Raw genomic sequence first — 8,815 nt, forward strand, 5'->3', positions numbered from 1 at the left:
CTGCGAGGGCTGCTTGGCTTTTATCCTGAGCCTGAAACTGCCTCAGGATTGGAAACTCAAACCGCTTTCCAGCCTTGGGAATTCTCTCTTTCTCTCAACAGCTGACACAGCCTCTATTTGGCTCACGGTGCCAGGGCACCCATTCCAGGCCAGTTCCCAAACGCTGCTGAAAACCATGCCTCTGCGGAGAGAAGAGGAGGCTTGGAAGCTTTGAACCTATCAGGACCATCATCCCAAGTCAAGGACCTTCCCAAATGGGGCATTTTCAAAACAACAACAACAACTGTCTACACTCCTCACTTATGACTGCTATTTATCATGACGCGTCATTTGCACTGTGGTGCGCACGGTGTCAGCTGCCGGAAAACCACGTCACTGGAATCCAGCTGGGTGTGGCCTGGGACTAAGGCCTTGGCTTCCCAGTCAACATAGGACAGCAGCGACTCCCCACCTTGACTTGCTCCTTCAGGGAATTCTTAGTCCTGCTTGGCTCACATCCCAGTTTTCTTGCTGGCTGGGAGCTCTGCAGAAACTTTCTGGCTTATGTCAGGCCCAGTCCTGAATGTTTCCTTGCTGACCTACAGCCACCAATGTCCAGGCTCCATTATGAAGTCTTGGGGGGGCGGGGAGGAGATTCGGCCTTGGTGCCCCAACTTTAAAGTAGGAACAGCAGGGGCCTACCTCATAAGGGTGTATAAGAAACAGAAAGCTTGCTAAGCACTCTCTGGACAATGCAAGAACTGTGTAAACAGAAGCTACAACAAGAAGGCAGCATCGCATACGTGATGCAAATTCCTCAGCGAGGCTTCTTAGTTCAGTTGGTTAGAGCATGAGACTCTTAATCTCAGGGTTGTGGGTTTGAGTTCCACTTTGGGTGAAAGATTCCTGCATCAGACTAAATGATCCTCGTGGTCCATTCCAACTCTAGAATTCTGTGATTGAGGCACTGCAAATGCAAGAATTGTAGGAGCAGGGATGTCCTTGTGAAGCTCTCAAAAACCCCTGGCTTCCTTCTTAAGGTTTATGGAGATCCCCAATTAAGCGAATGGAGCTTGATGCATATCAATACTGCCTGTGCGGCCGCAGCTTAAATAACTCAAGATTGTGCCTCAGGTCGCACCTAGCTACTTTAAGCAACACTTCCTTGCTGTGCAAAATGTCTCCACAAGCCTAGAGGTGTCGGATCGCACCGCAGCTGCACATCAGTCCAAGCTCTGCGGGCAGAATGTTCGGCATCTTCATGTGTGTTGTCCAGCTTCTTGCTTTCAAGTCTGCCCAGCAAGTGGGTATCCCTGATGTGGACACATACAGGAGCCTTACTCTCTCTTTGTGGTCCTAATCTCAGTAGGGTCTTTGCGGGATAGTGGCACCAACGGAACAGCTAATAAGTTTCCTCCTCTTTTGCTGCCCAACTGCCATGCTCCTCAGGGAAGGGTCTCCATCCTAGAAAGCCTTCAATCCTAAAAATTAATGTTACCTGTCTTTGAAAGCTCCCTCCCCCCATAACCCCCATTACTTCTCTCCAGGGAAATCAGTCTAAAAGGGGCTAATGGAACAATGTCCCTCCTTTCTTCCTCTCATTCTTTCCCTCTCTCTCTCTCTTTTTTATTAGCATTTGTGGAATTTATTCCCAAACTCTCCTAATCTTTCGTACACAACCATTTGATTTGCATAACCCAGCCCCCTCTCATAAAAACTGGCTGCTAGTTTAATTAAAAAATGTAAATTTGCTGTCATCTCGGGGCCTGGTGAATTAGGACGACATCGGCATTTTTTATTGCTGAAGACGTCCAAATTGATCCGGTCCGCAGTGAACCGGAGGGGTGCAGGCGGGCGGGGGGCATGCGCGTGCCTGAGTGTTTGTGCGCGGCCAAACAGGATAGCGACCTGTGGGTTCTACCTGGATAAAACCACATTTGCTGCCTCCACCCCAGACATACACTTTAGGGTTCCTGAAGTGGAAACGAGTGTGTGGATGGCTCCCCGACCACATCCTGATTGGCAGACTGCTGTGATGATGTCACCCATGGGAGCTGCCAACCTGTCTGGTGCCGTAAGATGACAGGTCTGTCCTTCCCCCTCAGTTCCACTTCTCATTGAAGAACGCCGGGATCAGTATGATTCAAACTTGGCTTCCCAGAACTGAGCTTCAATTAGGTCCTGTTCTAATAAAAGGGAAAGTGGAGCCAACCCTCAAGGGAAAATGAGAGAAAGCAACAGGGGATGGGGAGGGAAGGTGAAAAGCACCTCTCTGCTATCTCTCTCTATCTCTCTCCCTTCCTCCTTCTCTATTCCTGAAGTCCACAGCTGGTTTCGCAGAAGCAGCATTCAACTTCTCAGCCACTTTGGAGGAGGAACACAGAAAACACTACTCATCTGGATCCCCCAGGCAAAAACCTGTTGTCTTGACAGGAGGCTGGGTGCACTAATTTCATAAAGGGGAGTTTCTCCGCACTTCGGAAATTCGCTGGGTGTGCCACCCTTCTGCATCTCGACAGGCTGCCTTCCTGTTCCAAGGGACAAGAAAGGACCTCTATCTAAATCACAAGAACAGGAGAGGAGAGGAGTAAGATCAGGCCGGGGCGTAGGTGGTTTCCATGTAATCCTGCCTCCTGCAGTCCACCGTGGCACTTTGGGGTGACGTATTTGTGTGATGGAGGAGTCTGCCTTTCTAGTCTTGAAATTAAAGTCTATCAGCTTCCCTAGATGATCTTAGTCGGTTCTAGTAAGGTCACTCATGCAATAGATTCTGATGGTGGGAAGGTAGCTAAAAAGGGGGCTGGTGGGCAATGCTGGTGGGTTGTGTTTTTTTTTGGGGGGGGGGTATTATTTATTTATCTATCGCATTCCACCCAACCACCCAAAGCAATGCACAAAATGTAACAAGAACAGCGGGGAAAAACAGCTTGAAAAAAACATAGAAAGTAACAACACAGGTACATTTTAAAATGATATGAAGTAGCCACCCATGGCAGATACCCGTTCACCCAGCTGGGAAACCTTGTTGGAGAAGAAATGCCTTCAATTGCAGGTGCCTGTTGTATCTCGAAAGGGATGCAGTTCCAGAAAACAGGGGCAGCTACACCAAAAGCCCTGCTCCGAATTGCTGCGGAGCAGGCTTCCGAGATCTGCAGGAGAAACTTTTGTGCAAACTGCAGGGATCTACCAGGTATATAAGAGCTAAGGTGGTCTCTCGAGTAACCTGGTCCTGAGCTGTATCATGCTTCATGCGTTAGCACCCTTCTATGTTAGCGTTAATACCTTGAACTTGGCCTGGCAGCAGAACGCGGTGCAAATCCCTCCAGCAACAGGGGGTGGGGAGGGAAGGAAGGTGAAAAGCACCTCTATGCTATCTCCCGCTCCCTCTCTCTATTCCTAAAGTCCATGGCTGGTTTTGCAGAAGTAGCATTCAACTTCTCAGCCACTTTGGAGGAGGAACACTGAAAATACTCCTCATCTGGATCCCCCCTACAAGCCACTGCATCCTGTAAAGCCCTTTGCCTTGTCTTGCAAATACAATCTTAGACCTTTTTCTTGCTAAAAGCATTTCATATTTTGGCAGTGTTTTGTACACACAACTAGATCCAGTCATGTTGTACTGAGCTTTCCCCGTAAAGGTGGATGAGGAGAGAATGGGAAATAAAGATAGATCATTCCAGGAATTTATTTATTTTTAAAGCAAGAGAATGAGAATACACGTTATAAAAGCAAATTTAACATATGCTTCTTTCCTTATGACCTGGAGTAAGCTTATTGCTTACTGGCAGTCCCAGAAAGTCTTCTCTGAGTCCTACGCTAAGAAAATTCTTTTTAAAAATTGGTGGAACAGCACAGCACCAAACATCTCTCCAGATTTCAAAGCCCAGATTTTCAAAATGAAAATAACCAGACCCAAAACATTTTTGGTAGCACACCGCTCCACATGGTTCATAGTTTGTGACCTATATTAAAGTTTCCCTTCGTGCAGCCCAAGCATCCATGTGTTTACTCAGAAGTAAAACCAGCTGGGTTCAATGCAGAATTAGGCAAGCGTTGTATGCACACATCCTTGGGAGTAGCTCAACAGGACTTACTCTGGAGTAAAGATGCATAGGATCATGATGTTAGGGCATAATCAGGTATTTAACATCTGCCAGCTGAGGGCTATTCCGATTTAGCAGAAGTACTGCAAGGTGTGACACTGTTGTGACACCTACACTGGTGGAACTCCCCTGGTAGGCCAGCAGAAAACACTGCCAGCAGCACTAATGCTGACAGAAGAGGCAAAATGGAGGTAGAGTCGTAGATGGGCCATGGGCAGCATGCACAGGGAAGCAGAACGTAAGAGCTTCCCTGCTGGATTAGATTTCCTATGGGAAGCCTACAAGCAGGTTGCGGGTGCAACACCAGCTCTCCTCACCTGATGTGTACAGCAACTAGTATTTTGAAGCATGCTACCTCCAACAATGGAGGAGGAACACAGCCTTCGCAGCTAGTAGCCACAGTGTTCCGCTTCACAAATTACTCTAATCTTTCAAAGCCCTCCAAGTCGCTAACCATCACATGGCATCCTATACGTTTTCAATTGAGGAACAGCACAACCTTCTCTTACATGTTGTGCGTGCTTGAAAATTCACAAGGGGCAACTCTGACAGTGACGGGACACTTTGTGCAAAACAGCCTGGCCCCACAACACACATGGGAACTTCAGGGCACATTGCTGGCCGCTCTCTGGTTAGAAAACCAAGGTGGCCCTCACTTTCGGACTACAGACACACCTTGTGCCCAGCGCTCTCAACTTTCCTTCAACAACTGAGCACACCAGGACAGAGCAGCCTGAGCTGATCAGCAAGGGAAGGGGGCAGCCATGCTATAAAGTGCAACTGTTCCAAACGCCTTGCAAGCCCTTCTGACAAATTTTGTGTCTCGCCTGAACTGAAGTGCTCTAAAGCATGAGGGAAGAGGATTAGCTTTCCCACTGAGGAGCCTCCCAGGGGCCACATGCCGGTTGTGGGTGGGGCCAAAGTCAATACCAGCCAGGCAAAGGCAGATGATGATGATAATATTTATTTATTTATTTATTTATTTATTTATTTATTTATTTATTTATACCCCGCCCATCTGGCTGGGTTTCCCCAGCCACTCTGGGCGGCTTCCAACAAAACACTAAAATACAATAATGTATTAAACATTAAAAGCTTCCCTAAACAGGGCTGCCTTTAGAAGACTTCTAAAAGTTTGGTAGTTATTTTTCTCTTTGACATCTGGTGGGAGGGCGTTCCACAGGGCGGGTGCCACTACCAAGAAGGCCCTCTGCCTGGTTCCCTGTAACTTGGCTTCTCGCAGCGAGGGAACCTCCAGAAGGCCTTTGGCGCTGGACCTCAGTGTCTGGGCAGAACGATGAGGAGGGCACAAAACAGAGCCAGTGAGGGGTGTGGCCGAGGGGAAAGAGTGTGTGGCCTGAGGAGAGGCCTAGGCCTAGCGAGAGTCCTGGGGGTCACAAAGAGAATCCTAAAGGGTTGAATTCTCCCCCAAGGCCTGGGATTACCCACCTCTGCTCTAGCATTCTTGCTCTCCAACAGCGGGTTCCTCTGCCACTGATTTGGCATTTTGTAGTTCTTTATTTCCCCCTCCCTTTCTAGGTTGAGCATGCATTGGATGCTATGGCCAACCTGCCAGCTTAATCGGTGACATATCGTAATATAAACACACGGCTGGTCCCCTAGGGGAGATTCTCACTCTCCACAGGTGATCAGACAGCTAGTCTTACAGCATCCGGCAACACTTCCCCAAAGTCTCCCAAATATTAGCAAGAGAGATGACCATCAGTTGTGAACCAGTTCCTCCTGGAATGAATGATTCCAGAAAAGAACAGGCCCTCAGAAAGAGCTGCATATTCTCCATGTGGGCAGAGAGGGTGTGTGTATAACAACAGCTTGCCAAGGCTGAATTCTGCATTCAAGAAGATGAATTCTGCAAAGAATGAATTCTGCAGCTTGTGTAAGTTCAACAAATGCGTTCACTTTGCATAATTTATGTGAGGCACTGAAGCCCCAAATCCTGACCAACAGAAACCTTACGTAAGCCCACCTGAGGCTTTTGAGATGCCAACAAGAACTGCCCACAGGGGGGTGACGGCTTATTCACCACCATTAGGGCCTGGAAATTTGTCTTACTTTTGAATGAAATTTGAATTCTGCACAAAAATGATGACATTAATTGTGGGGGAAACTTCAAGTGACCACCACCCAAAGGAAATGGTGGCACTTTTATTTGAAAACTTTATCTGGGCACTGTGCATTGGTATGAACGTTATTTCATTATCAGCATCATCACCCCTCATTTTCTTATTATTACTAATTTATTGCCTGCCAGTCACCCCAATGACCCAACAGAAAATGAACTTCCATGCAGAGTAAAAAAGTAGAGTTGGGTCCATAGAAACTGTGTGAAATTGCACCTCTGCAGAAACACCCAAACCTTTGGCCGCCATGATGGTGTGGTGCAGGGACCAAGCATCCTTCCGATTCTGCCACCCCTGCCTGGCACCTTTTCAGGTATGACTAAAAGGGTATTGAGAGAGCTTGTATTGTGATGACTTGAGGAGCTTGGCAGAGGCCCTTCAAAGAGAGATAAAGCCCTTGACCTCAGAACACAATAGATGGGCTCACCCACATGCAGACTGCAGGCTTCCAGGCCCTAATCTCCAGGGTTTACCCAACATCTTGGGCCTTCTTGCACAAGTATGTTTCTACTGGGGGCCCCCACATGTGTGCTGCCACTGACTCCCACCACAGTCTAGAAGCTTGGCTGGCCACAGCTCAGCGGTAAAACATCTTCTTTGTATGCAGAAAGTCCTTGGTTCAATCCCCAGTATCTCCAGGTACGGCAAGGAGAAGCACTTTCCTGAGACCCTGGGGAGTTGCTGCCAGTCAGTGTAAACAGTACTGATCTGGATGCACCGATGGTCTGGCTCAGTGTGAGGCAGAGTCCTGTGTTCCCATGTCTCAAGGGAAGGGCCACAATACAGTGGTAGGTAGCACACCTGCTTTGCTTGCAGAAGGTCTCTAGTTCATTCTCCAGTATCTCCAGGTAGGGCTGGGAGAGACTGCCTGTCTGAAAACTCTGGATTGCTGCTGCCTGTCAGCACATACGTTATGGAGCTAAATGGTCTGACTCAGGACTCCATTTTTTCCTTCTGAGCTCATCGTTAGGTGCCAGAGGGCGATTGCCACAGCAACAGAGAGTCCTATTGGCCCCATTCCATCAGGGAGAACTTACTGGATGGAAGGCTATAGCTCCCGCCAGCAGGGGGTGCCAATTTCCCAAAGAGGGGGACAAGGCCTTGGATGCAGAACTAGGGAGGTTGCAAAACATGGCACCACGTCATCCCAACTCTCAATAATTACTCCCACTCCACCCCCAATACCTTGAAACTGCAGGGAAAAGTCACTTTTCTACCCCTTAAGATTAAAATGTCCAACCTCATAGGAAAAAACAACAGTAACAAAAAAAGGGAAAGGGAGGGGAGGGGATTTTTTTTTTTAATGACCCGTCTCTCAGCCACATCCTGAACAAGAACATATCAAGCCTAATAAAGAACAAACGCACACCCAAGAACCAAATATTTCAAAACAATGCAGACTGAACACTTCCTGGTGCTTTTATCTCCTGGTATGATGAACCAATATATAATAATAAAAATAATAAATAAAAAGACCATAAAGGAACACACATCAACACACACACTTTCATTCTTTTCTACCAAAATAACAGGTGCAAAGTGGAGGCCAGTCAATCATCAACCATTTTATTACAATCTTATGCCTTATGAAATAAATGCTCCAGTAATTATCTCAAACATGTCGGATCAACAAGCACAGGATGGTTTGGTGTATGGATAACTGCAGTTACTAGTTTTTAACTCTGTGTGTGTGTGTGTGTGTCTGGAAGGGGGGCAGGTTCATAATAAAACTGAGACCACACTTAATGCAGTTTAGTTACTCCACAACATGTTTTAGCTTCCCATTCCGGCTCACAAGAGAGGTTAAAGAGCGGTAAGAATGTGAAACTCGCCCCATGCCCACGACTCTATGATAGGCCACAAAGTGTGAAGTAGCAGGGTGAGCGGCAGCGAGCAAAACAGAAGGGGGGGTGTCATTTATGCAGTGTAAAAAGAGCACTATTTTTGAATGGCACAAATTCAGTCTCAGGCAGAGGATGGGCTGGAAACCTGGGCCCTGAGAAATTCCTGTTTGCTGACCTATTGCAGAAAGCAATCCTCAAACACCTAGTGAGTTTCCCAAAACTCTCCAAACACAAGCATGTCCAAAGAACGACACCAAAATCGCACATTGGAGTGATACTAGGCTGTGATTTCTCAGGCCTAAATTATTTCCTTTGAAGTCAACCCCTTGATGGAGTCAGATGCCAGGCCATGGATTCCACACTCCGACCCACCAATCGCCATAAACTCCCCCCCCCCTCCGAATAGGCCGTGGGAACCTCAAACGGCCACAAACCTCTGCCGTGGCCTGTGCAACCCTGCCCTGGTGTGACCAATATGTGTCCCAGAAACAAAAGTGGGGAGGGGGAGCAGCAGAACGCACGGGACACCCCATATAAATCTCCCGCGGAAAGGGCGAAAACAATCCAGCCAAGGTGCAAGAAGGAGAAGAGGAGGGGGGAAAGCTCATTAAATGTAATAAGCAGTCTCCTCATCCGTCACCAGCTTGTCCCAAATAAATTAAAATTCCTTTTCATTTAGACAGCACGCCGGGAACCTGACAGGCAACCTTTTACGGACAGGATGAGGTGCAAGGGGGCGGGGAGCTTA

At 47.7% G+C, this 8,815-nt stretch overlaps 1 protein-coding gene across 9 annotated transcripts in view; it reads right to left on the minus strand.

Annotated features, from left to right (window-relative positions):
* CASZ1 (castor zinc finger 1) overlaps window positions 1-8,815 on the minus strand; it is a 308,728-nt gene that overhangs the window by 118,720 nt on the left and 181,193 nt on the right. The window lies entirely within an intron of this gene.

This window comes from Podarcis muralis, chromosome 7, assembly GCF_964188315.1.
Source record: "Podarcis muralis chromosome 7, rPodMur119.hap1.1, whole genome shotgun sequence".
Lineage (NCBI taxonomy): Eukaryota > Metazoa > Chordata > Lepidosauria > Squamata > Lacertidae > Podarcis > Podarcis muralis.